The sequence below is a fragment of the Ictidomys tridecemlineatus genome, chromosome 5 (assembly GCF_052094955.1).
Source record: "Ictidomys tridecemlineatus isolate mIctTri1 chromosome 5, mIctTri1.hap1, whole genome shotgun sequence".
NCBI lineage: Eukaryota > Metazoa > Chordata > Mammalia > Rodentia > Sciuridae > Ictidomys > Ictidomys tridecemlineatus.
This window is the reverse complement of record NC_135481.1, coordinates 166,204,645-166,231,606: the sequence shown is the minus strand read 5'-3', so window position 1 is coordinate 166,231,606 and position 26,962 is coordinate 166,204,645. Positions and strand designations below refer to the sequence as shown.

The 26,962-nt window shown below is 39.3% G+C and overlaps 1 protein-coding gene across 2 annotated transcripts in view; it reads left to right on the top strand.

The window, feature by feature from the left end:
* The window catches only part of Snap25 (synaptosome associated protein 25), an 81,063-nt gene that overhangs the window by 22,203 nt on the left and 31,898 nt on the right, over positions 1-26,962 (top strand). The gene's annotated exons all lie outside the window — the stretch shown is intronic.

The following is a 26,962-nucleotide window of genomic DNA, read 5'->3' as shown; positions in this document are numbered from 1 at the left end:
ATTCAGCAAGAGGATTTTCAGGTGAAACTTAAAAGGAAATAAGTGAAACAGGAGCAGAAACAGAGGAGACAGACAAGCAGGGATGGGATCTGAGATGGAGCCTTGTATCAGCCTGATCCCAGGGAGCTCTGGAATGTGAATTACATCATAGTTGGCCCTCTCTTGAGGTGAGGGGGTTCCAGCTTTGTTAGCCCTATATTACTTAGTCATTGACCAGCATAATGTGGAGGGGCATGCAAACACCCAGGCATCTTCAGGGGAGAGGGCTCCAGGGAGCTAAGGACAAGACAGAGCAGAAAATACAGCTGTAAATTGTGAGCCACAACAAGCACAGCATCTTGGGAACAGGTGCACCAGCCAGTAAAGAATTAACAGAGACATGGACATGGCACCTGGAGCATCTCTTATAATAGCTGTGGCTTTACAGAGAGAAGAGAGAGCAGATGCTCAGACCAAGAAAGTGCAAGGACACAGGGAGCCCAAATTTATACATTGAATAGTTAACATAGGAGGCCTGTTTTAGGAGGAACCTCTCATTGCCCACAAATTCTCTTTAAAAACCTTTAGTTAGCTTCCACCAGGCACTTAAATTAGAAATTGCTAATTCCATTCATTCAACTTCTCAGCAATAAATCCATTGCATACTCAAAGGCTATCTCTGAATATCCATTTAAGCATCAAAAAAAGAGATTAGAATTAGGTGCACTTACTCAGGACATTAAAGACTTCCACAAAAGCAATCTAACCCTCTGTTTCTGAGAATAAATATGGCCTATGAGTAAGGAGTGTTGTTCTTAAAGGAACCACAGCAACTGCAGAGAAGGAACCAGAGTCAAGGCGTAGGACCACCAAACACAGTGGCCCTGGGACTGTCACAACTTTACTTGATGACATCAGCTTTACCACATAACTGTGTAGCTCTTTTAAATGTAGATCAGTGGTTTCCAAAACTTGTCTGCATATCAGAATACCCAGAGATCTTATTAAAAGTCCAAAGCCCAGGCCATATCCTGAACCAATCAAATCATGATTTCTTTTTATTTCCAAATGATTTTAAACTTACAAAAAAGTTCCAAAGATTCTTCTCAATTTTGTTAACACCTTACATGACAACTGTATACTTTTTACCACCAAGAAATTGGCATTGGTACATTACAATTAATCAGGTAAGGCCCGAATTTCTAAAGATGGATGAGTTAACATAGGAAGCCTATTCCAGGAGGAACCTCTTTATTTATTTATTTGGGTTTCACCAGGTTGTCCATTAATGTCCCCTTCCTATGCCAGGACCAATCCAGGGTGCCACATTGCACGTAGTTGGCCTATCTCCCCTGTCTCGTTTTGCCAGTGAGTTTCTCAGTCCTTGTTCTTTGTGACCTTGACAGTCTTGAGGAACACAAGCCAGGCGTCCTACAAAATGCTCTCCAATCTGCATTTGTCTACTGTTGTTCTCTCAACAGAACAAGACTATCATTGTTTGAGTGGGGTGATGGGTCTTTGGAATAAATACAGCAGAGGTGAACTGCCCACTTATCACATCACCCCAGGGGGCACAGCTAATTCACATGACATCACCAGTGTTGTTATATTTTATCACTTGATGAAGGGAGTGTTTGCTATACACTATAGTTATTTTATTTCCCTTTCCCTACTCTAATACTTAGATGAGTATAGTCCACATTCAATGTGTGGTATGTATAGAGAGAAATGGTCAGCAGTAAGAAATCATAAAGGGACATTTTCATGGCCACTTCTTTGCCTATGTTGCCAATTATTATTGTACAAACATTTTCAAACAATCCAGGATTGGGTAGACTCTGGATCCCCTGGGATTGAACCAGTACTTCCCGTCTATGTTTTTTAGTCCCTTCTGAGCCTCAGTTTACCTATCTAAGTCTCAGTAGAGTATCTATCTATTCCTAAGGGTTATTGCAAAGATCAAGTTAGATAGAGACTATGAAGTGTTGACCACAATGCAACTTTTAACATGTTTTGCTACCAATAGTCATAGAAGTAATAATAATACCTACCTGAATTTGACCTTGTGTAGTAGCTATTTAGTGCTACAAAAAAATGCCTCTCAGTGACATAAAACAATAAGTTGAAACTTACATTTGAAGAAAGAACTATATTAAAAAAACTAATTCCAAAATTTTCATATATTAAAGAAACACTTACCTATCCTTTATTATGTCAGGCACGATTCTAATTGCTTTTATACATATTAACTCAGTGTTCATAAAAAGACTATGAGGTTGAAACTGTTATTATCCCCATTTTTCTGTTAAGGAAACTGAGGCACAGTGAGATTAAGCTGCTTTCTTAAAGGCACACAGCTAGTGAATGGGAGAGCCGAGATTTGAACTGAGGCAGCCTGATTGCAGAGTCTGTGCTTGTAGTCACTCTACTATACTAAATGGTATAAAAGAAATAGGAAGTATAAATTTTTCTAGGACTGTGTAAATCGGGGAGGGGAGGCTGACCTGGCCAGGTTAAGGGAAAACAATCAGTGAAAACACCTTGTATATCCTAGGTAAGAATATACCCAGACAGGTGAGAGGGGCTGGAGTAGAAGGAGGGAGCAGGGTGTTTGGAAAGATTATTAAATGACCTCCTGGTCAAGTACAGCACCTTCCTAACACTAGCTGATAGCATCTTTCCAGGGAAGCCCCTTCTCTGTCACTTTCTCTTGCTCTCTCCATTTCTGAGTGTGCACTTGAGAATTCAGCAGATCTCTGATTTCAGGGAGATTGGAGGGGATGAAACATCTATTTCAATAACTGGAATGGATGGCCAACATAAAAGAATCTGGGCCATTCAAAACACATCCTCACGCTTTGTCTTCCAACACTTAAGAAAAATCAATCCACCCTCCTGAGTTTTTAGGTCAGGAATGTTGGTGATGCAAAGGAAGTTTCTGATTGTGAAAATTTAGATCAGCCATCAAACCATGTTTGGGGAGAATGAATGCCATTTGTATCTAGGGACCTAAAGGGGTACTTCTTCTAGAACAGAGTGGGTTTCAAAGTGTTGCATAGAGGGCCTCACTATGGGTATGTCCCCAGATGTGGATTTTTGCACTTGAATGCAGACTTCTTGGTGACAAATAATGCTATCATATTTATCTTTCACACATACACTGGCAATTCATTTTCAGCGAGTAGCTGCTCAAAATGTGTTTTAAATGAAATTATAATTAGACTCATGATGAGAATCTGTGACTTGCTTATTTACCATAGCATGTATGTATTTGAAATCCTAAAAGTACATGTAAATCATCACCTTTGTCCTTTCCTTTGTCCCATCTTGTCTGCATGTAAAATCATCTTTCTGATTCTAACATTGGCAAGGAGTCAAAGTATGTTAATTCACCTCATGATTGAAATTTTAAATGTAGTTTTACCAAAATTGGAGGCTTCAAAGCTGTGTACCCTTCAGGTAAGGTAACTAGGGAGTGTCCTTGGGCACTGGCATTATTTAGAGAGGCTCATTGGGATTCATTTTATACCTGAATAAGATGACTCCACTTCTGTCCGAAGCCCATTAGGAAAACTTGGAATTCCATCGGCTTCACTGAGGACATACTGATTTTGAGCTAATTCTAAGCTATTTCTGAGCTGTTACATTTCAAAAGCAGTCTCTCATTGAATTTCCCTTGTTTCTAGCAAGAGAGGATAGAGGGAGTCTATAACCTGTGCACGTCTGTATGTGTATGTTGAGGGGGGAGAGTAGAAGATGAGAAGCAAGAGATAAAAGGGCTTGAGAGAATATTTCATTTTTGAGGTTCTCCTTGTCAGTAAAGACAGGATATTATCTGAGCCCTGGAAATTTTGCTGTTTGGCTAGAACATCTTATAGAGAAGAAAGAAGAGAGAAAGTCACCCTGACAGTGGTTGATCCTTTTGCTATTTACCTGGTCTAGGGTCTTCATCAGTACCCCAACCCTCATCCATGATGCCCATATGACCTGAGTGAAAACTGTTTTTGCTGAGAAAACTCATTTTCTAGACAAGACTCCTAAATTTCCCACCAAATGGCCACCATTTAACTTCATGGATCTTTTGTGAAATCCAGAAAGACTTGATGTGCTAAGCATGGCCCTTTAAGAATGAGACAGGGACAGAGGAGGAGGGTAAATTGATGTTTCATCACTAATATTGATTCCATAGGTATGTTCAGGTGCCCCCCCAAGAACCATGTCCCTATTTAGAACTCACCGTATTCATTCAGGCACAATATTTCTTGAGCATCTATCATGTCCCAGGCACTGTCCTGGCATTTGGTCTCATTGTAATTTAAGTGTTAAAGGCAAGTACTTTGAGGAAGTTATTTAACTTTTCTGCTCCTCAGTTTCTTCATGTCTCCAAGAAGGGTAATGACAGTGGGGTTGTGGTGATGAGCAGCATAGTGAAGAGTTAGACACTTGACACACAGTGAATGCTATGCAGTCTATCAGAGTGTTTCTGGACACTCAATGTGGCCTGTGCCTCTGAGACCCAGACGACCCCAAGGTTAGAAAGGAATAGGCAATCTCTCAATGCAGAGTTAGGGATCTTACTCCCTAAGAAAGCTGCAGAGAATACCCTCATTCTACTCAGAATGCTGCCTCTGAGTTCTCACTAATTGATGACCATCTTCAGAGTGCTAAAGAACTGCCACCAATACTCCCTTGTGCCAATTGGTAATGACATCTGGGTCCAGCCCGACAGCAATACTTTTAGGTTGCTCAAGTGAAATGAGATGACAAAATTCTATTGTACCAACTACATTCTTCCTGTCCTAGCCCACGACTTCAGAATTCTCTTTCAGACCAAGATAGGCATTAACTGGAAATAAATTTCAGCTTCAATAGAGGAAAAGCTAAGAATAGAATCAGTGGTTGTCCCTGAGATGCCATATGAAAAATTTAGATTAAGTGAGGCTTCCTTTTTTCCTCTTGGCCTATTTTCTTTTATTAAAGGATGTAAAGACAGCACCTTCCATTTCTGACGTGCCTTCCAAGCATGCTTTACTTCTGCTCTACTTGCTGCCTACTGCTTACTCATACTGATAGTCCAACTGTCTGTAAAATTCCTAACATAAAAGAATGAAAAGATATTTGCTGGGTATGGAGGGCAGAACAAGGAGAGAGAACGGTATGATAGCAAATATTATAGGTATACTCAGTGTATCAGTTAGCTTTTGCTGTGTAACAAATGACTACCAAACTTAGTGGCTTCAAAAAAGCTCCATTTATTTATTTTGTGATTCTACAAGTCACCAATTTGAGCTGATTTCAGCTGGACTCACTCTTTAGTTAGTTGTTGGATCAGTTGGAGGTTAGCAAAGGTTTATTTTTTCTTTGTTCCACAGAGTCTATCTCATGAACCACTGGGCTAAGTAAGGTTGTTCACCTAGTGGTTGCATGGATACAAAAACGGATGGAGAACACCTCTTTCCAACCAATCATCTTGAGCCCATACCCAGAGGGTAATGAGGCCTAAGAACTTGTTCCTCTTTGAGTTGCATGAGAATCAACCAAATTCAAGTATGCACAGGAACCAAGAAATGTACACTTGTCAATAAGAGTAAGAGCAGTAGACACAGTAAGACCCATGAGAATCCTTAAAGTAGTCCATAGCCAGTCCAAATACTTCATCTAATTCAGCTGATATCTTCCCTCCTTCCACTCAAATAATTTGTACAGTGTCTCTCCTCTGGTTATAAAAGCAATTCGTATTAATTGCAGAAAAATTTGTAAAGACAAGTACAACAAAGAAGAAATCATCAACCATGATCTCATGTCCTGAGGCAATAATTATAAGTAATTATTTTATTATATATGGCAGAACATGACTTTGTTCCTATCTCCATTTGTTGAGCTTTATATGTCAGAACTTATGCTAACTTCTTTTTATTACAGACTCATTTAATCCTCACAACAACATTCATTTTAGAGATGAGGAATATAAAGCACAGAGAAACTAAACATCTTGTCTAAATCACACAGCACATTAGTGAGGCCAGCATTTGTCATAGTACAGCCTCACTTCTCAAACCATTCATGCCCATTCAACCTTGTTGTTTCTCACATCCGTACTACTCCAACCAAAGGACATCAGGGGACTGAAATCTCCTGGAGGGCTTGTTAAAGCAGTTTGCTGAGGTTTACTTTCAGATATTATTATTTGGTTGGCCTGGGATGAGGCCTAAGAATTAGCATTTCTAACGGGCTCCAGATGCTGCTGATTTTAGGTCCATGAACCAAACTGTGAGCAGCTCTCTTCACAGCAGCATTTAGGAAAGTACTGTTAATTCTGCTTCAAAGATGAGAAAAACCCAAGTTCAGGGAGGTTTAATAAATAGGCCACAGACACACAGCTGGTCAAGTCTCTTTTATATCTCTTTTCCAGTTTAATCTCATGGAAAGCAATAAAAGCCAGATGATTTTCACTTCATGTGATAGCTCCTGCCTTTCTTCTGGTGAGGTTTACCATGCTCAGGGAGGTAGTTGAGAATCTAGACACAGCCTCTCTGTGAACTAAGCAAGGTGTGCAGACTTCAGTCATTCATTCACTCATTCATTCACTCATTCAGTCAATCATTCACTCATTCACTCATTCATTCACTCATTCCCCTCGGGGGAAAGCTCTTGCCATGAAGCTCCATGCTGCACAGTGATTTGAGTCCTGTTGTCAGCTGGGCTCCCCCGCCCCCACTGATATTTAAGTGACTGTTTTTCTGATTGAAGGAGTGACAGTAGCCCCCTTCAAGTGAAGTTGGAACAGAAAAACAAAACAAAACAAAAAATGCACAAACATACTACCTTTTGAAGCTTCAGAAAAGAACAAAGGCCTCTGTGCTATTTTTAAACAGCAGAGAGCCAGGTATTATTTTGCCAGGTTTCTCATAAGAAAAAAAAGAAAGAAGAAGAAGAAAAGAAAAATCTCCTATGGTCACAAAACCTTCCTGTTGTTTTGACCAAAAGGGGTGTGTAGCTTTTGTAGTCATGCAGGATTAGCTTGAAATTTTCTGGGTGTCTGCTCCTGCTATGCAAAGTGTGGTCCCTGGGACTTGATAGAAATGCTAATTCATGGGCTTCCCCTCAAAAGATCTGGACTAGAATCTTTAGGGTCAGAGTCCAGGAATCTGTTTTAATAAGCTCTCTAGATGATTTTTGCTTGCAGCTACATTTTTAGAAGCCCTGGTCTCCTAAGAACCCTACAAAACTTATTTGCCATTCTTCTGTGGGTTCTGCATGCACAGATTCAACCAATTGCAGATAGAAAATATTCTGGGGTAAAAAAAAATTGCATCTACTGAACATATGCAGGCTTCTTTATTCCCCAAACAATATGGTAAGTATAACAACGATTTATGTAACATTTACATTGTACTTAGTATAAATAATCTAGAGATGGTTTAAATATACAGGAGAATGTGTACAGGTAATATGCAGTACTATGCCATCTTATATAACAAACCTGAGCATCCTCAGATTTTTGGTGTCTTTGGGGTTCCTGGAACTAATGTTCTGTAGATCCCTAGGGACTACTACTGTATTTTGCTTCCAGAGGAGAATAGCTGTTCTTCTAAAAAGTTTTAGGTCTGTACATCTCAAACTTTAGTGACCTTCAGGATCACCTAGAGAACATGCATTCCAGGATCACGCCCTCATAGTTTCATCCAGAGTATATCTTGGGTTGGGCTCATGAATTGGCATTTCCACAAGTCCCCTCCAGACCCTGCTGCTGCCTATCCTAGACCACACTCTGGCTAGACTAGCATCCTTTCAATTCATGTTAGAATATGAAAGAAAGCAGAGCTGACTTCAACTTTCAGAACTTTTCAAAATCTCTGATTCTTTAAGTCCATTTAGAAATTACATCTTCTTCATTAGGAAACCTTCTGTCTCTTGAAAACCATTTTCCTTTAAAATGTATCTTTCAAACAAATCCACAAACTGTTTAGAAATAGAGCTGGTTCTCCTTGTCCAGGCCATTTCTGAAGGAGGTCCTGGAGTCTAAATAAATGTAAGCATGTAGGACATTGGTTGTTTCATGTTTCATGTTCCGGAAGTCAGATTTACCCATTTACCCAGAGCCGGAGCCCCCTCACATTGCATGGGGATAAATTTGCTGGATCGAGCCTTACAAAAGTGATGCCAAAATGACCAAGATTGGCCACCAGGTCCTCTGAAGATGAAACTTTAAAATGATGTCCCAACACTAAATGCAATTCTTAAATCTTTAGTACCTTCATCTTCTGGGATACTGAGGATTGATGGATAAATGTATATGTGTATATAATTTCTGAAGTTACTTATTGGGCTCTCCAGTAAATATTAATATATTCAAATTAATTGTGAACATATTGCCTTTGATAGTCAAAGGAAGTACAGTACCAAAAATTGCTTGAAAAAATTAAGAAACATATATATTCAAATATAAGAGTCCAGCATCGTGTCAAAAAAAAAAAACTTAAGTCATAAGGAAATGTCAAAAGACAAAATTGCAACAAATTTAAAGATTTTAACTGTCTTTTACTCAAGATTTTAGAATTGGGCAACATCTTATTCTATAAAATGGAATGCTCCATTGAGCTGAGGAGTTTGACTTTATAGACAGAAAAGGGCTGAAGGAAGCAGAAGCAGAGAATCAAGAGTGGATTGATTGGTTGTTTCAAGCTTACTTTCCTTATAGGGTTAAAACCAAGAGACTTCCTTATCATGTCAGCTAAAACTAGCTTAGTTGGGGATTTTGATATTCTCTCTCATGCTCCCAACCTTATGGAAGGTCATATAAATAACTATGTTTTGGCTTGGTGACCTGGAACTTTAGCAGGAGTGATTCCATCTTTGTTTGACCCATTGGGCCTAGTACTGGGAGCTCATCCCAAACCATGGCTTACTATATTTTATTGAAGAGAAGGATGAAGTATGCTCCTTGTTCTCACAACTATTTACTCCATGCTTTCCATATGCCAGGCACCTGGACTCACATAATTCCCCTTGAGGATCTATCATAGTGTATCATGGATGCAGATAACATAGAGGCTAGTATAGCAAGAAGTACAAACATCGAATGCCTGAAACCCACAGAGGAGTCCAGAGGAGACCTTGGTCCCTGTGAGCAGCCTCCCCCAGAAGATGCCATTTGCATTGAATTTTGAAGGCTGGATGGAAGTTGTCCAGACAAAGCAGGATTGAGGGGTGGGATTTTGGCAAATGGAATCACATAAATTTGGAGGATTACAGTAAACGGAAGTAGATAAGCATTTTCACCAGGTTGGCTCCTGAGGGAGTAATGGTTAATAAGCACGAGATCTGATCCCTTGGAAAATATTAAACAAATCTGCTACTGCCTCCAAAAAGGAACATATAAATCTGTTTGAAGGAAAACACATCTGCGCTTGTGATTAAAGCAAGTTAACCTTTCCTGGGTGGCTTTTGTCTTTCCATTGTGTTATTCATGAAATCTTCCATTTCCGTAGTATCCCCTTGGGGTTCTAGCTAAATGAACTGCAGGCCTAGAAAAGCATGCTTGCCTAAAATATGTTCCTCCTAGAAAGTGAATTTGTGAAAATTTTAGACATTTGTGCAGCTACAGGAAAGGAATCTGAGGGGATGGAAAGAACAGGAACGAAGAGAGACTTGAGGCACAAATTCTACCAGTACATGCATATTTTAGTCAGCTTTATTTTTTGCTGCTGTGACTAAAAGATATGACCAGATCAGAAAGATCTGACTTTTCCTCCTTTTAAAGCAGGAAAAGTTTATTTGCAGACTCATGGTTTTAGAGGTCTTAGTCCAAAAAAAGCTGGCTCCATTTGTCAGGGGTCAGAAGGGAGGCTGGACATCATGGAGGGAGAGTGTGGCAGAGGGAAGCAGTTCACAGGAGGATCAGGAAACAGAGAGAGACTCTACTTGCCAGATACCAATATATACCCATAGCCCACCATATATACCCCAATAACCACTTCCTCTAGCCACACCCTACTAGCCTTTAGTTACCACCCAGTTAATCCCTATCAGGGGATTAATTCACTGACTGGGTTAAGGCAACTCAATTATTTCTCCTCTGAACCTACTTGTGTTGTCTCACACATGAGCTTTTGGGGGACACCTCACATAGAAACCTTAACAATGCCTAAGTATGAGTGAGATTCATGAGCTTACTCTTTATAGGCCCACCATACCCTTCTAGAACCATCTAGAACTCCCCCATTCTCAGGTGTACAGGACAATATGAGTCCTGATTTGCTCTCTGGAAGGTCCTAAGGACATTGTATACATCTGTACATACTGAGACACATACACAAACTTGGTAATAGCAAAGTATAATTTCCAGAGTTAGAACATCACTCTCATGAATATACAGTGAGTTTGTACCAAAGATTTATTTACTTCATTAGTGAGAGAACCAGTAGGCTGGTACAGTTCATTCCCAGAATATTTGAGGAACAAAGATTTATATAGTTAGCCAGGAAAGGAAGATAAAAATAAATTTTAAGATGGGTTCAAAGCTGATTAATGCCTCACCAGGCAATAAAAATATTACCCTTGAGATTATCTTTTGTACCAGAGAGAAATCATTTGCATCTATATTGGATGAAAGTCATTTGTTCAGTATTCTATAAAGTAATATCTAACTTGACAATCTGGTCTCCAATGAAGAGTAAATAAGGAAAAAACTTTGGTGGTGATAAATATGTTCATTATTTTCATTCTGGCAATGGTTTTGTGGCAAAATATATGTCAAGTTTTATCAGATTGTGCATTAACTATGTTCATTTATTGTATGTCAATTATACTTCAATAAAACTATTAAAAGAAAGAAAAACATAGTCCAACAAAGGCACATTCCCCTAAAAAAGTAGACCATTCTTTGGTAAACCTAAAGTTATCCTGAAGATATTAAATGCTCCTGTATGATGAAAAAGAATGCTATCATCCTTTTGCTTTACTTCCAGGTTTTGGATAATTTTTCTTAGCATTAATTAAAATAATTGTTCTAGAATTAAGGATTTGGGTTTGGCCCATTTTCTAATTGTGTAACTGAAGGCAAAATATTTAAGCCTCTCTAAGGCTAAGATACCATGTGGGGAAAAAATGGAGATAATAATAGGGTCCTTGTTCATAGGTATATATAAATAGTGGACGAGGGTAAAAATGAGTTCATTTAAAGTTAGATTCACTCACCAAGTCTTGAACGAAGTCCTGATGGAATATGACATATATATATATATATATATATATATATATATATATATATCTACAGTCTATTTATAAGCATTTTGGAATGTATGTGCTCAGTATTCTAGCTCTGTGGTCAGTGATAAGAATGTTTGATTCAGGCTCTCTGGATTCAAATCCCAGCTCTGCTATTTACTAGCTATTGTGCCTTGCTTTCTTAGCTATAAATGGGGGATAATAAAGACACCCCACCTCACGTGGTGTTCTTAGGACTATTCCAATGAGTTGTCACATCCAAGAGTCTAAATAGCACTTGCCAGACCCTCAGTGCTCAGTTATCATGGCCTTGAACAAGTGGCTGGAATGATCCTGGACATTTCTGCAAGACAGAGGAGTATGGATTGGACTTCTCATAGTGGCAGGAACTAAAAATGTAATTTTCATATGAAGAACACTTTTCCTTTGGGGGTGTCAGTCATAGCTCCAAAGTTATATCTGGGGTACTAATATAGTTTAATGACATAAGAATGTTCTGGGATATACATATCATGTATACTCTGGGACTGAAGAAAATATCTTGGCACCCACAAAAGGGTTAGCTAGGCAATTTTTAGGGTGACCTGGCCAGGCCTTCCACCCTGCTGACTGGCAGGGTTCCCTGAGCAGGATGTACCCTCCTGTTCCCACAGAGCCCACAGATGGCTTACCACCTGCTTTCAAGAAGATGGCTCCTCCCTAGTTCTGGGGCACTGCTCAGCCTGAGCTGTAAGATTTGTCCCCAGAGGGTTCCTATTGCAGACACTGTGGGGCCCCGACGAGTTCCCCTTTGGAGTCCTTACCTGCCTATTGCAGCTTCTGCGTATTTTGCTACTAGAGACAACCTGTGACGTTACCCCACAGAGGGTTGCTTCATCCATACACATGCCTGGAAGTTTTTATACCCCCCAAAATGGCTCCAGCCAGTGACTGCATTAAGCATTAATGTGGGAGTACAAAGCTCAGCTCCTAGGTCTGGTGGCAGGACATACTTTGAGATACACTGAAGATTCCAGAGCTCCCTGAAGGGTGAGACTGCTGCTAGGAATTCGCCTTGCTTGGCTTCTTCTCTTTTCTAGACCTACTTTCATCCCTACCCCTCCTGGTCTGCCCTGGGAGCCCTCCCTTAGTAAATCCCTTGCATGTAGATTCTTGGCTCAGGCTAAGTTCCTAAACAGATAGGGTTTTGATTAAGAAATTTGCCTCTTCCTGAGTACCTTGCTTTATAGACTTTGAGGGACAGGAGGAAAAACACAATAGGAAAAATTGGGCCTTTCAGTAGAGAAAGCTGCAATTCAGAATTCTTTAAGGGAGCTGGGACTGATTTTCTCCAAGACAAAGTGCTGGAGAGTCAGACTTTCCTCAAGTCTGCAGAGTGTTGTTTATTTTTTGTTTGTTTGTTTGTTTGTTTGTTTGTTTGTTTGTTTTTAATGCACTAGGCAGGCCCAGACCCTTGGGAACTTCTTCCAAAACAGAAATAGCTGCTCTGAGCCTCACTGACTTCAGGGCAAGTTTCCCCAGCTTCTATCTTCAGCTCAGCCACCATAGGAAAGGATGTCTGAGGTTTCAGCTGTTTCTTCATTTGAAATAAAAATATTGAGCCCAGGCCCTTGCTAGCTAAGGGCATTTGAAATAACACAGAAGATCCTTTCTCCCCAAGGCATCAGGATATCCCATAAGCTAAAACCTGAAACTTTGCCTTTTGGAGTTTGCCAGATTATAAGGTCTAAGCTGCCTATGGGTGCGTATAATGATTGTGGCCTCCCACCTGCCAGATTTCCAAAAATCTGGATGGTCTCATATAGACTCACTGGTACAGGAAGGCAGTTCAGAGTTTGATTTCTTCAAGAACCATCAAGTGGTGCCTGCTGCTCTGGCCACGCCCTTAATTCTGTCCACCATCTTGCATGTATCATCCAAAAGATCAAAAAACTCAATCAAGACAAAGACTTGGTGGGAGAGAGTGAATGGGACAGGTTAAGTTCCTCCCAGTTTCTGGAACCACCATGACATGTGAACATATTCACACATTGTCTTGTGTATCCCACCTGCTCACAGTCGTGGGATAGGAATTCATGGGGCCAGTTGTTTCTACAGTACCTGGCAATAGGAAAAGCAAAATGAAGGTTTCTTAGACTCAACAAAGCCAATAAAGAGTAATAATGGTGAGAAAGTACAATTTATTTTTAAAAATTGGTAGGCAAATCTACTTCTTCTGTTTTAATACAGGAATCATGTTGGATAGAAGGGAGAGGACCTGTGTGTTGAATTCATTGAAAATATTTCTCTATATTCTTAAAAATTCTAGCCTTCTTTTCCTTTGGGTGACCTTCATTTACTGACTTTTTAAATATGGCTGTTAAATCCAGAACAATGAGACTATAATGATTTCTAAAATAATATTAAATAAGGGCTGGGATTGTGGCTCAGTGGTAGAGTGCTGGCCTAGCATGTGTGAGGCACTGGATTCTATTCTTAGCACCACATAAAAAATAAATAAAATAAAGTTATAAAAAAGTTTAAAAATAATATTAATATAGAATAAGTATCTAAAAACAGATCCAACTAAATTCAGAATTTTTAATAAATCAGTGACATTATGTAGAAAAATCTGTCCTTGTAGATAATGCATGGTTATAAACAATATTACAGAGGAAGAAAATTTAAAGTAGAGCAGATGGATTTGGGCAGGACTGTTATTGGCAACACTACAAGCTGCTTACAGGCAGATTAAAGGCATCTTAGAGAAGATGAGCTCTGGGTTGTTTTTCAACACCTAAGTGTTCTATAAATGAGTGAGAGTTAAAGCCAGAATGAGGTATCACTAAGAAACAAAAATGGTTAAAATTTAGACAAGAATACACTCAAACTAATTTGTTAGTAGTTTAAACCTTCTAGTATGCCTCTCTGTGTCTATTCACTAGCACGAAGTAGAGTAATTTAGCCTCCATGTTTTATTTTAAACTTCTTAAGAATTATAAACTAATGAAGAAAGAAGATGTAATTCAACAAATGATGTAGAAAAGAAAAAAACTATTTGGGAAATACCAAATTAGAGTACTCTCCATGTATAAGCCAAGATCAAGTTAGCAGGTATAAAAAGTGAGATTAAAAATGACTATTGAAAAAAAACAGAAAAAAATTAATTTTAACTCTTCTTGTAATATGCAAAGATATCAAAACTTTTAAATTTAGGAAATCACAAATTAAAAACTAAGCATCGATAAGGCTTTGTAAGAGGCAGTTTGGGTAATATAACTCAGATGTCCTTAAAGCTTTCATTTTTCTTGGCCTATAAATCTACTTTCAGGAACCCATTATAAGGAAATAATCTAAGATGTAGATAAAGTTCTTGTATAAATATGCTTGTGGCAATCAAACTGAAAATGGCAAAAAAAGAAAGAAAAAAGAAACAGAGAAATTTGATAATCAACACTGCAAATATGGATACAAAAAAAGACAGACAGATGGACAAAAGAACATTAAATATTCCAATAATAGAGGATTAAATAAACAAAATATAAGTTCATGTGATGGAATACAGTGCAATCTTTAAAACAGAAATCCAGTAATGACTAGTGGAAATTTTCAGATGATTAATAATTAAAGAAAACCAGAACAACTTATATCAGTCTGATCAATTTTTAAATAAATTTATGTATACACATTTGTATACATAGGATTCTCAGTAGCACGGTTGTCAATCCTGGCTGCATATTAAAAATCACCTGAAGAGTTTGAAAATATATTGCTTCCTGATATCCATTCTCAGAGATTCTGATTGGATTGGTCTAGGGTGTCATCTGGGCATTGGGAAGCTTTAAAAGTTTTTAAAGTTTTAAAACTTCTAGGAAGCTTTAAAAGTTCATTGGCTATCTCATATTGGAGAACAATAGCATTTAAAAAAACTTTTCTTTAAGTGCATTAAGAGAAAGCATGAATATCCAGGCCCTTTGCCCACCAGATTTAATCCAAAGCGCTTTAAGCCCACTCCATGTTAATGATAGTGAATGACAGAGTGAGTTACTGGAGAAGTCAAGTTTCTACACCAGAGTTGTTCCAGTCACAGCGGTGACTTAGTTTACTTGAATGGAGGCTTGGGTAAAGCTAATTGCATAAATCAGTCTTCTTTTCCCATTGACTTCCACCATCTCCTCAGAGACACTTCATCATCATTTGGAGCTCTTGTGCCATCAGCTGGGACTCCTGACACTTTTCCGGGACATTTTTTTGTGTTCCCACTCTCTGTGATAAGTACTTAATGATCTGAAAAATGCTGGAGTGTAAGCTGGGAGTTTTGCTTTTTAAAGCAACTCTGCAGTGAATTGATTACTAGAGCAAATAGTTTTCCAGTGAGTCTGTTAGCTCAACTGTTTGTGCAGGTTGGTGATGAGTGCGTTTATGTGGAGTGACATTATGTGTGTAGGTGAAGGCTTCTTCAAGGAGAGACACACAGAAATGTTGTCTAAAAACAAAACCGTCTCCATTAAAGATGAAAATTATGAAGTCCAGGGTGAATGCCCACATTGTTTGATTTAAAATTTTCAGATTGATCTGAAAACAATTAGATGGGTGTTTTTATTTCCTCACCTCCATGAAAGCAGACTTTGCAAGTGAAACAGAATTTGCTACCTCCTTCCAGGAAGCTTGCTGACTTGGGAAATGTCTTCCTTGTTTTCAACCACAGGGAATTATTTAATGCTGAGGAGCAGGTGGTATTTCTTCTACAAAGCAAACCTTTCCCCAAGTGAAAGAAAGGGTAGAAAGAATTAGGTCCAACAAAGTTCTAATCTCTAAAGAAAAACAAGATAATAGTCACGTGGAAGAAGTGGATACTGACGACTTATATCACAGGATTCGCCCCAGTTAAATCCTAATTTCCACTGCTACAGAGAACCCACTTTTTTGAAAGGACCTGGGCTTGTGACATTGTGACATCAGATCATGCTTGCATATTGGTTTCCTTCATGAAGTCACAGATCTTGGTTTGGAAGGGAACTTACATATCCCTGGATCCGATGTTTTATTCCATAAATGAAATATATCCACCAAACTCCACCAGCTTTTCAGCCTTTCCTTGATTACTGCCAAGAATGGGGGACTCACTTCTTCTAAATCCTCCAATGCAGACTTTGGGAAGATCCCTTAGAAAATTCTTTCTCTGGGTCCAACTTTGTCTTTCTATAACTTCCTCCCAATGTCCATGTTTTGTTTCCTTGAAGTCTATTGCTACTTGTCTTCCCAATTTGGGAATTCTCTGGAATTATTTTAGTCGATATAATTAAAGTGGGTGAAGTTTGTAGGTCTCCTCTTTTGTGACCTTGAAACTAGGTATTGTATTATAAGGAACACAAGCATCTGGATGGACTTCCCCCTTTATTTCAATGTTTGGTAGAGAGAAAACATAATACTCATTGAAAATGTGTTCTACAAACTCAGTGAAATCCTAGTGTATTAGTCAGTTTTCTGTTGCTATAACAAATGCCTGAGATAATTAACTTTTGAAAAGAGAAGGTTTATTTTGGCTCACAGTTTAAAGTTTCTGGTCCATAATCTAGTCACCTCATTGCTTTCGTGCCTGTGATGAAACAGTGCATCATGATAAGATCACATGACCAAGAAGGAAGGAAAAGAGTGAGAAGGGGACCAGGTTCCCAAAATCCCCTTCAAAACAGGTGCCTTCCTTCCAAGTTTTCTAGAGTTTGCTCTTTCAAGGATATTTTTAAAGAGAAGCTCTAGATTGAGCAATAAGAGGTTCAGGTTCCAGATATCTCTACGGTTTCAAACAAATTATTTCACCTCTTTGAACTTTCCTCCCTCCTATGAGGAATGATGCTTTGATAATACTCAAGTTCTAGCCATCCTTGGGTATTTAGGATGTGGAGTCTTCAAGTGTATTTAAGTCTGGCCAGGATTTACCATATTCTTTGTCATGGCTACAAAATACAAAAATTTTTTTTTCTTTTCTCCACCTTTCTTCTCAGCGCAATGATTTGTTGATTTGTTTGAGCATCTGACACCTCATCATCCGTAGGTAATAAAATATAGCTTACAAATAAATAGAAGTTGTCTTAGGTTGGCATCCTCAGATTTGGGCACTTAAACAAAAGATGTATGTACAAGTGATTTATTAAAGAAGTGTTCTTAGGAGAATCCAGAATAAGAGAGAAGAAGGGGCAGAAGCCAAACAAAGGAGCCATTGCAGACAAGGGACCTAGCCTTGGTGACATACTGAGACAGTCTTTGGAATGAAGGTGTATTATACCTTGCAGTGAGCCTCACCTTAAAGCAAAAGATCTGGGCTTTTGTACTCCCATATCAGCCTGTTCATAGCTGTGGGCCTGCCTTGGAAGGAACATAAACTATCAGGCACTGTGGCTCTTGGTGGTCAGGTGAAGCAGGTTTAGGGTAATATTTACAAAAGGGGTCACAGAAATGGTAGGATGGTGACAAAGTACCAGTTAGGGGGCCGATCACAGCAGCAACAACATCTACTACAGAAGGTAAAACCATGAGTGAGTTTGAGTACATTGTGCTTCCTTTTACTGTTAATTTGGTAATATGCCCACAGAAATACTTTAAAGTTTTCATAAAAATGGGAGATTATTCTGTTGGATTTGTGTTCTGTCCTTTCATGCATCCATGACTGGAATCATTTTATGTACGTAAAAAGACTTGTTTTATCGCAGCCAATGATAGTCCTACAGTATATCACCTTGGTTCAAGGAACCAAGCCATGTACCTCAAAATACATACATTTACTCTGGTTCTTTTCTAGGTGGGGTGGAGAGACTTGAAAATTAAAAAAAAAAAAGGCTTTTTGCTAGAGCTTCTAGAACCATCCTTCCAAGACAGTCATCATTTCCCTCCAGTCACTGACGTATGTGGCTGCACTAAGAGTAGCATTCAATAAATACTGTTCAAATGGATGAACCAATTGTTGTGGTTTGCTTTGACTATGAAAATCAGGATAAATGAGACAGAGTTCAGTTCTGTCCCTCACTCCCTCCTGGTCAGTTAGTCCACTGTGCTTTGGCACCCAAATAAATAATCAGGAACTGTTGCATAATACAAACCACAACGCTAAATCCCCATTTAGCCACATTTGCAAAACAGACAAAAGAAACACTGGCATTTTTGAAAAGGAGAGATTTAGGCATAATCAGTGCTGGTGGCGGCTGGCTGCCCTGTTGTAATCCAAAAAATGCCAATGTTGGATGCATTTAAATGCTAGGCCACCCCAAGACCCAGCACCTTAAAGAACAAAACCCAAGTCAAAGCCACCTGTCAGCTCTGCTTTTCTTAATCCTAGAATATCCCAGGGAAAGGGCTCATCAGAGAAGCCAGACTTCCCTTCTCAGAAAAACCAGTTCAGGACACAATCTATTTATATCCAAGTATTGAGTGAAGATTCCCATGTAGGAATGGTGAGGTGTGGGATGATCTGGAAAATAAATAAGCCAACCAAGAAAAGAATTGGGCTTCTAATGATGCTCAGTGACTGTTCTCAGCGACTGCAAGGGAGAAGGTGATATTTTCATAAGCTGGTTGAAGTACCTGTCATTTGAAATGGTTTTCAACCAAATTCTCCTATAAGAAATGTATTCATGGGCTGGGGTTCGAGCTCAGTGGTAGAATGCTTGCCTCGCACGGTGAGGCACAAGGTTCAATCCTCAGCACCATATAAAAGTAAATAAATTTAAGTTATTGTGTTCATCTACAACTAAAAATATTTTTAAAAAAAAGAAAGAAGGAAATCTATTCATGGTGTTTAACCTAACTATGTAATCATCTTGAAAAGAACATACTGGGGAGAAAAAGAGCCACCAGCACACACCCAGAGGGTCTTCTAAATGCTGGGGAACCACAAACTTGTGTTTCTAGATGGTTTTATCATAGAGTTACCAGAATATCTCATTGTATAGTTCTCAAAGATTGTTAAGTCCTAAGTTATGCTACTCATGGATCTCCAATTCTTAGGAACATATGAAGAACCTATTGTTGAAAATGTAAATTCTAGCTCTAGCTTCATAGATCTCTCTCCATAGGTAGTATAACTGGAAATCTGCATTTTTAACACACCACAGAAAAAAGGCTTTGAGGCAAGAAGACCTCAGAATGTACTACTAAAAGTCCTGCTGTGAACAGTTGTGATTTATCCATTACTAAATTAATAGCATAAAATGGATGCTAGACATTACATCATTTCATTCGTGAGCCAATGTGTTTCTCATATGTGAAATATAATCTTTTGATTTAACTAAGAAATTGATTATGACCTGTATTGCTCATTATGAAAGAGAAGTAGTTTGAATTTCATGCACAAGAATGTTCAAAATATAATACCAGAGAACCAAGTCCAGCCCACACTCTTAAAAATTTATAATCATGGCCATTTGGGGCACCAGGAGATAGGGATTAAGTTGTGTGATAAGAGTGGTTGCTTAGCATATGTGAATCCCCATATTCGATCCTCAGTACAAAAAAAAAAAAACAAAGAAAAGAAAGAAAAAAGAAAGAGCCATTCTTTTTAAATTAGCCTTCTTTTTTAAAAAATATTTTTTAGTTGTAGTTGACACATACCTTTATTTATTGATGGATATGTGGTGCTGAGGATCAAACCCAGGGCCTCACACATGCCAGGCGAGTGCGCTACCACTGAGCCACAACCCCAGCCCCAGAAAGAGCCATTTTTAATGATAGATGTGTAAACAGAAACTTGCTATTTTTGTCAAAAGTACTCTTTTGATTCTTAGTTTAGCATTAAGACATGAACTTCATCACATTCTGAGGAATAATGAATTATCAGAACCACATATAGTCTCCAACATTCAACATCCAGTGTTTTCTTCCTCTATTGTAAAGAATTTTTATCTTCGATAGACTATTATTTGGAGAAAATAGGAAATATCAGGTAGGGGTGTGTGTGTGTGTGTGTGTGTGTTTCTGATACATACCTTTGCTTAGCTTTCTGAGTGAAAGAATTTAGCTCATGGATATTAGCCTGTTTGTCTACCCTGAGAGGGAAGGTACTATTAGGAGACCCATGGCTCCATAAGTTTTCAGTCCACTTGAGAAGCAAATAATGCTGGAGATCTGCAGAACTTATAAACTAAAGAAATTACAATAAAGATGCCCTGATTTGGTTGTTACACATTGCATACATGTTTATCAGCTATACCCCATAAATATGTACAATTATTGTGCACCAATTAAAAACCAAATAAGTGAAATTAAATAAAAATTATGCACAGCGCTAGGGTAGAAACACAGGTGGAGAGGTGGGAGGAAATAACAACTGAAATTTAAAACTCTGCTGGAGTAAATAACATACTATATGCTCAAACTGGAGAATACAGCCACAGTAACACCTAGAGGACAATTCACAGCGATAAGTATACTATACCCAAACAAGAAAATGTAAAATAAATGATCTGTTTTAGTCAGCTTTTTCACTTCTGGGACTAAAGGATCTGACCAGCACAACTGTAGGGGAGGAAACATTTATTTGAGGGCTCACGGTCTCAGGGGTCTTAGTCCAAAGAAGGCCAACTCCATTCCTCTGGGCTCAAGGTGAGGCAGAACATCACCGCGGAGTTTGTGGCAAAGGGAAGCTGCTCACATCATGGTGATCAAGAAGCAGGGAGAGAGACTCCAGCTCCAGAGACAAAATATATACCCCATAGCCATGCCCGCAATTAACCACTTCCTCCAGCCACACTCCACCTGCTTCTAGTTACCACTCAGTTAATCTCATCAGTGATTAATTCCCTGATTGGGTTAAGACTCTCACAATCATTTCTCCTCTGAAACTTCTTGCATTGTCTCACATGTGAGCTTTTGGGGAATACCTCATATCCAAACCATAACATGATCCATTTGTCAATTTGAAAAAAATATTAAAAGAAAAACACAATAATACATCTCGGGAAGAAAGGAGAAATAACATAAAAATAAAGACAAGGAAAGAAAAAATTTGAGATTAAGAACATAGGTAGATGACAATTAATATTAAAAGCTAAGTATATGGACTCATATATACCTGTCAAATCACTCTGTGTTATTTTCCAACATGTAAATGAAACTAAAAATAAAATAGTCTGCAGTTTTTAACTGACAGATAAAATATCCACAGAAACTTACTTTGAGAATAAATATCCTTTGAAAAAAAAAAAAAACTTGTTAGTGATCCAAACTCCTGATCTTAAATTTAGCTTAAGTGTCAATAGTTTCCTGTAAGCCTCATTTCCTCATCTACAAAGTGCTGGTGACAATAATACACACATCCTGTGTCATTTTAAATTTAGTATAAGATTATATATAATATATGAAAAGCACTTAAAACAGTATCTAGAAAAGAGTAAGCCTCTATAAGTGTTAGTTAATGTGATTTTTATTAATATGTAAGTACAGTTGTCTGATTTGGTTGATAAAGTCCCTTCATTTTTCTTTGACCTTTGTTTTCATGAACTTTTGAAATTGAAGGTTTACTTTCCCAGAAGGCACCTCTGGGTCTAAGAAAAGGAGCTTCATTCAAATGATTACCTGTGTGACCAGATATCAAAATGTAGGTTTCAGTTGTTATTCAGGCAGTAAGTGCTGACTTACATAGATTTGTTGATTCATGTTATTAATTAAAAGAGGAAACATGAAAAGAAACAAATTATTAGCTTGGGATACACTCTCCTTATTCCTTCCTTAAGATGTTCTTGCTCTATGATGGACTCATGGAATGTTCCAAGCAGGGTGAGCTCTATCTACCTCATAAAACAAAACACTCACCATTATCCAAACTCGTCTTGCCTTCCTGAGCCCAATCTCATATTTGAGTTCAGGCTCTGTAGTGAGAAAGCAATTTTCCCCAGAGCAAATTCATTTCCATATTTTTACTCTGTGCATCATTTCTTGTTTCAAAGTGTTTTCTGAGAAACACCACAGGAGGTTCCATGACAAGGAGATTTTACAGAAAAATACAAACAAACAAACAAAAAACCCATATATCTTTCACTATATCTGTCGATAGGAAATGTGTAATGCTCCAGGGATATTTAAGACTGATAAGGAATGTTTAAGGACTTCTGTTTCACTTTTGCTGTTTCTTTCTTTTCTTAAGCCAGATATCCACAAATGTTCTTTTGCTTAGAGCCAGGCAGTAAATATTTTCAGCTTTGTGGGCCATATGATTGCTACCATGGTAGCATGAAAGGAGTGGGGAAGCAAAAGAATGAGCATATGCTCCTGCTCCAATAAAACTTTATTTACAGACCCTGAAATTTGAATTACATATGTTTTTCACATGTCCCAAAGTTTTTAAATCTCTCATTATTCTTTAACTGTTTAAAAAGAGAGAAACCATCGTTAGTTCAAGCCCAATATAAAAACAGGCAGCAAGCTGGACTTGACCCATAGGTCCTAATTGCCCCAAAGCCAACTGTTTTCCTGCTTTTGTGTGTGTGTGTGTGTGTGTGTGTGTGTGTGTGCGTGCGCGCGCGCTAGGGATTGAACCCAGGGACTTGTGTATTGGAGGCAAGCACTCTACCAACCAAGCTATATGGAATCACCTTCTAACTCCAATTAGCGACACTTATTAACATTCCAGGGGAGAGTGATTAGGCTTTGTGTCAGCTTTGTGTTGCTGTGACCAAAATACCTGACCGGAACAATTTGGAAGGAAAAAAGTTTACTTTGGCACAGAGTTTCAGAGGTTTGGTCCATGATAGACAAACTCTATCACTCTGGGACCAAGATAAAGCCAAACACAAGGCAGAAGGGCATGGCAAGGGAGAGCTGCTTAGCTCATGGTGGCCAGAAAGTGGAGAGAGAAATGGGAAGGGACCTCAGGGAAGATGCACCCTTCCAGGGTACACTCCCAGTGACCCACCTCCTCTAATCACACTCACCTGCCTACAGTTAGCACCCAGTTAGTCCACTCAAACTAGGATGGACCAAATAGATCACAGCTCTCACAATCCAGTCATTTCACCTCTAAAATATCCCTGCATTAACACAGGAGCTTTTGGGGGTCACCTCCTGTCTAAACCATAACAGTGTGCTCTCGGCCAGAGCTGCTCTAAATATGGCCTGTGAACCAACAGCATCAACATCACCTGGGTGCTTGTCAGAAACAGAGAAACTGGGACCCCAACCTTACAACCAAATCACAATCCTGAGGGTGGGACCCCAGAGTCTGCTTCAACAATTTTTCTTACAATTCTAATGCCTTTGGAGTTATTAAAAGCACAGTCCTAAACTGTAACTTTAAAAGTGCTGATTTGGGAACATTTAAGAAACTATTGTCAGAATATAGCGGTTCATTCAGTCACTCATTTAACAAGTCAATTAACAGGAACAGTTACTAGGAGCCAGACTCTTGGCTATGCACTGGTGATTTGAGATAATCAATGAGATTGGGCTTTTAATGGACTGGGACATTATCTTATATCACAGCTCTGGGGAATTGTTTCCAGTAGCTCTGTTTCCTGGCTTCCTGGCTTACCAAGCAGGTTTTGCTGATTGGGACCACACCACCAGCTCAGGCCACACATGGGATGGTGGTTTAATGCGGTAATAAGAGCAGAGTACCCCCTGCCACCCTGATATTAAATGTCCTTTCATTATTATCATTATTTCAGCTGCTGAAGTGATGTTAATCGGAACCATTATGCCTGCGTCTCAGAAAGCTAACACTCATGGGTTTGGGGTTTATGGGGACAGCTTTTCAAGCACCAGCCATAAATAGCCCAACAGATGAGCTGGAGGTGTGCTCACTGCCCACTCTCAGACCTCATATTAGGAGGGCAGACATTGCTTTTCTAGCTTTGAAATACCATATGTTGAGATCTTTCGGATTCATCAAATCACAGATAGAATCCTGTATTTTAGAGGGAGACAAAGGTGTGGGAGTTCCTGGGGGCAGGGGGTTAGGGGAAAGACACGGAAATGAAGCAAACAAGTGTGTGTAAGTTATACACCACCTGGTTTCTCTGCCAGCATGCCACCTGCCTATCAGCCAGACCCAGACAGGTTGCCATTACCGTGGATCCAGGGGGCCCAACAGCTGTTCTTCTTATGCCAAGAATAGCAACTTTAAGAGGAGAGTGCCAAGGAAACAGGAGACTTGAGAGAGAGAGAGAGAGAGAGAGAGAGTAAGAGAGCGAGGCAGAGAGAACAGAATGCACAAATATCCATAGCAAATAAACCCAGAAGAGTGGGCGATGGTGGTAGTACTACAGGTGTAAAAGCACATGAACCCTTTCTAATAAATTGGCCTATTAAAAGAAAAGGTCAGGTGCTTGTCTAGGCTGAAGGAGGATGTTCCTCCAAGACACCGAGCAGCAAATCATAAGGATGGAGAACAGGGCCGGAAGGCGCTCTTGTTTGTCTCCCTGTGGTGATCCTCTGAGAGGTACTGCTTCGAGACTAGAGACGCAGCACTCTGGTGGTTTCCCTGGTTTCAGGCTTCCAGGGTGCTCAGCACCACAGCAACATGCCTCCTGCCCAGCCATTAGGAAAGGAAAGCTAATTAACAGAGACTGGATTTGTTTCACTCTTAGCAAAGGGCATAGCATTATTCTGAATGAGCAAGGTTTTCTGAATATTAAACCCCCACATCCTTACAAAGTTGATCAGAACTTTGTATAATTTATTCCCTTCAACAAGCCTATGAGATTGGGATTATTTGCCCTGTTGAGGAAACTAAAAACTCAGAGAGGGTGATGAATTTTCCTAGAGTCACCCATCTTCTGAGTACCAGAACTAAAGGTCCAACTCTGTCCTTCAGATAACAAACCTTTTATTTACTCCACCAAGCTCTGGTTTATCATCTACCCACCATTTGATTCTGGAGGCTAGATCTTCCATCACTTGGAAACACTGAAGTTTTACTTCTGCTCATCTTAAGGTTCAGGAATGACTTGGTATAAATTCTTTCCCATTTCTGTTTCTTAGATTCCTAATTTTAGAGCCCTGCAATTAAGGAAAACTTTACAGCTTGACATCATATCATGAGCATACATTCCAGTGACTAGGAGAGGTATTTTGAAAATTAGCAGGCTTATGGTATGATGCCCCATCAATTTTTTAACGGACTCTCCATAAAACTAACATGATCTTGCTAACTTGTTTTTAGTGCCAGTAACAGAATGCATCCCTGAAACTTCTTTTCTCCTTTTGGTATGATTTTTGCATTTGACATTTTATCCAAGAATCACAGGATAGAAACGAACTGTGAAATCTATGATCTCCAAAGTTTCACTTTGGGATTCCTCCAGTCTAACAACACTAAGTAGTAAGACCTGCTTCACAAGAGTGAAAGTGTGAAAAGATTACAATACAAGGTACTAAATGAAAATCCCAGAGGAATTCAGTCTTAGAAGTCAAGAAAACAGTAGAATAGGAAAGATGGAGAAAGGATTGCTAAGCCCCCTCCTCCAGATTCATCTCAAAGACCAGCCCCTATGATTTTTGGTTTCCTTGCCTCTCAATGGGTGTGTTTCTGATATTCTGACAAAGAGTTTTTATTTTATTTTTGCAAAAAAGTTATTCTCACACAAATAATCATAGAAGGGTGATGCCCCAAAGCCCTAAATCTAAAATTTTCTCCCAGCTTTGGTTTTAAGTGGGACATCAGAGAGGGTGATGAACTTGCCTGGAGTCACTCATCTTCTGAGTGCCAGAACTAAAGGTCCAACTCTGTCCTTCAGATGACAGAACTTTTATTCACTCCACTAAGCTCTGGTTCATAATCTACCATAAATACTAATGTAAAATACACAAATCTGTTTTTCAGTTAGGTAGTCATGCTCATATGCAATATTCCTATTCCATGGTAAGCTTCTTCAAGCCTTCATTAGTATAACACCAGCTGCTATAACAAAACAAAATAATGTGCTCACATGTCCAGTGGTGCAGCACAGGAGGAGTGTCTCATTCACCTATATAAGAGCTCAGGTGTTCTGGTCAGCAGTCAACTTCACCCCCCTAAAGGAATTTGGAAGACCCAAGTTCCCACAGCCTCGTGCTCAGCTGTTCTCTGGGGCCCTATTTTTTCTGTCAGAAGAGATAGGGAGTGGAATACTGGCATCTGAACTGCTCCAGTCTGACAGGGACACGCTTTATTTCCACTACAATCCATGCACCATCTCTAACCACATGGCACCACCTCTTCCCAATGAGGACTGGAAGGGTAATTCCTGTAGACAACCATTTCCCCAAGGCTATGCTCTGCCATGCAAGAGGAAGGACAAATTCCAATGCACAGTTGACTGTCTCAGATGAGAAGAGAAGAGCCCATGCCTTCTACAACTGTGCTGCTCAGAGAAGTTTTTATCACACCAGACTTCCTTGGGTACTTTTATCCCAATTCCTCTGATGGCAATATCTGGGCACATGACTTCTTTAGCAGGGCTGTTGTGCCTCCAAGGGCCACCCAAGGAAGCAGGCATGTCCCCTAGTACCATTATTATCACACTGAATTATCTGATTTCCTTTTTTCACTTCTATTTTTCCCAGTTAGACTCTAGTTCCATGAAGATAGTGAATCTGCCTGTCTTGTTCATCACCATATTCCTAGTGCCTAATAGTCCTGCTGTATTATGGGGACTCAACAAATACTTGAGAAGGAAGAGAGGATAGGAGAAGGAAAAAATGGAAGGAGAGAAGTTTTCTCTTAGAGGGATCTCAATCTTGCTGCCTGTAATTTGCAATCATATGGAATTTCAAAAGAGTAGCCAAGAAATGAGCTGGTCACATTTCA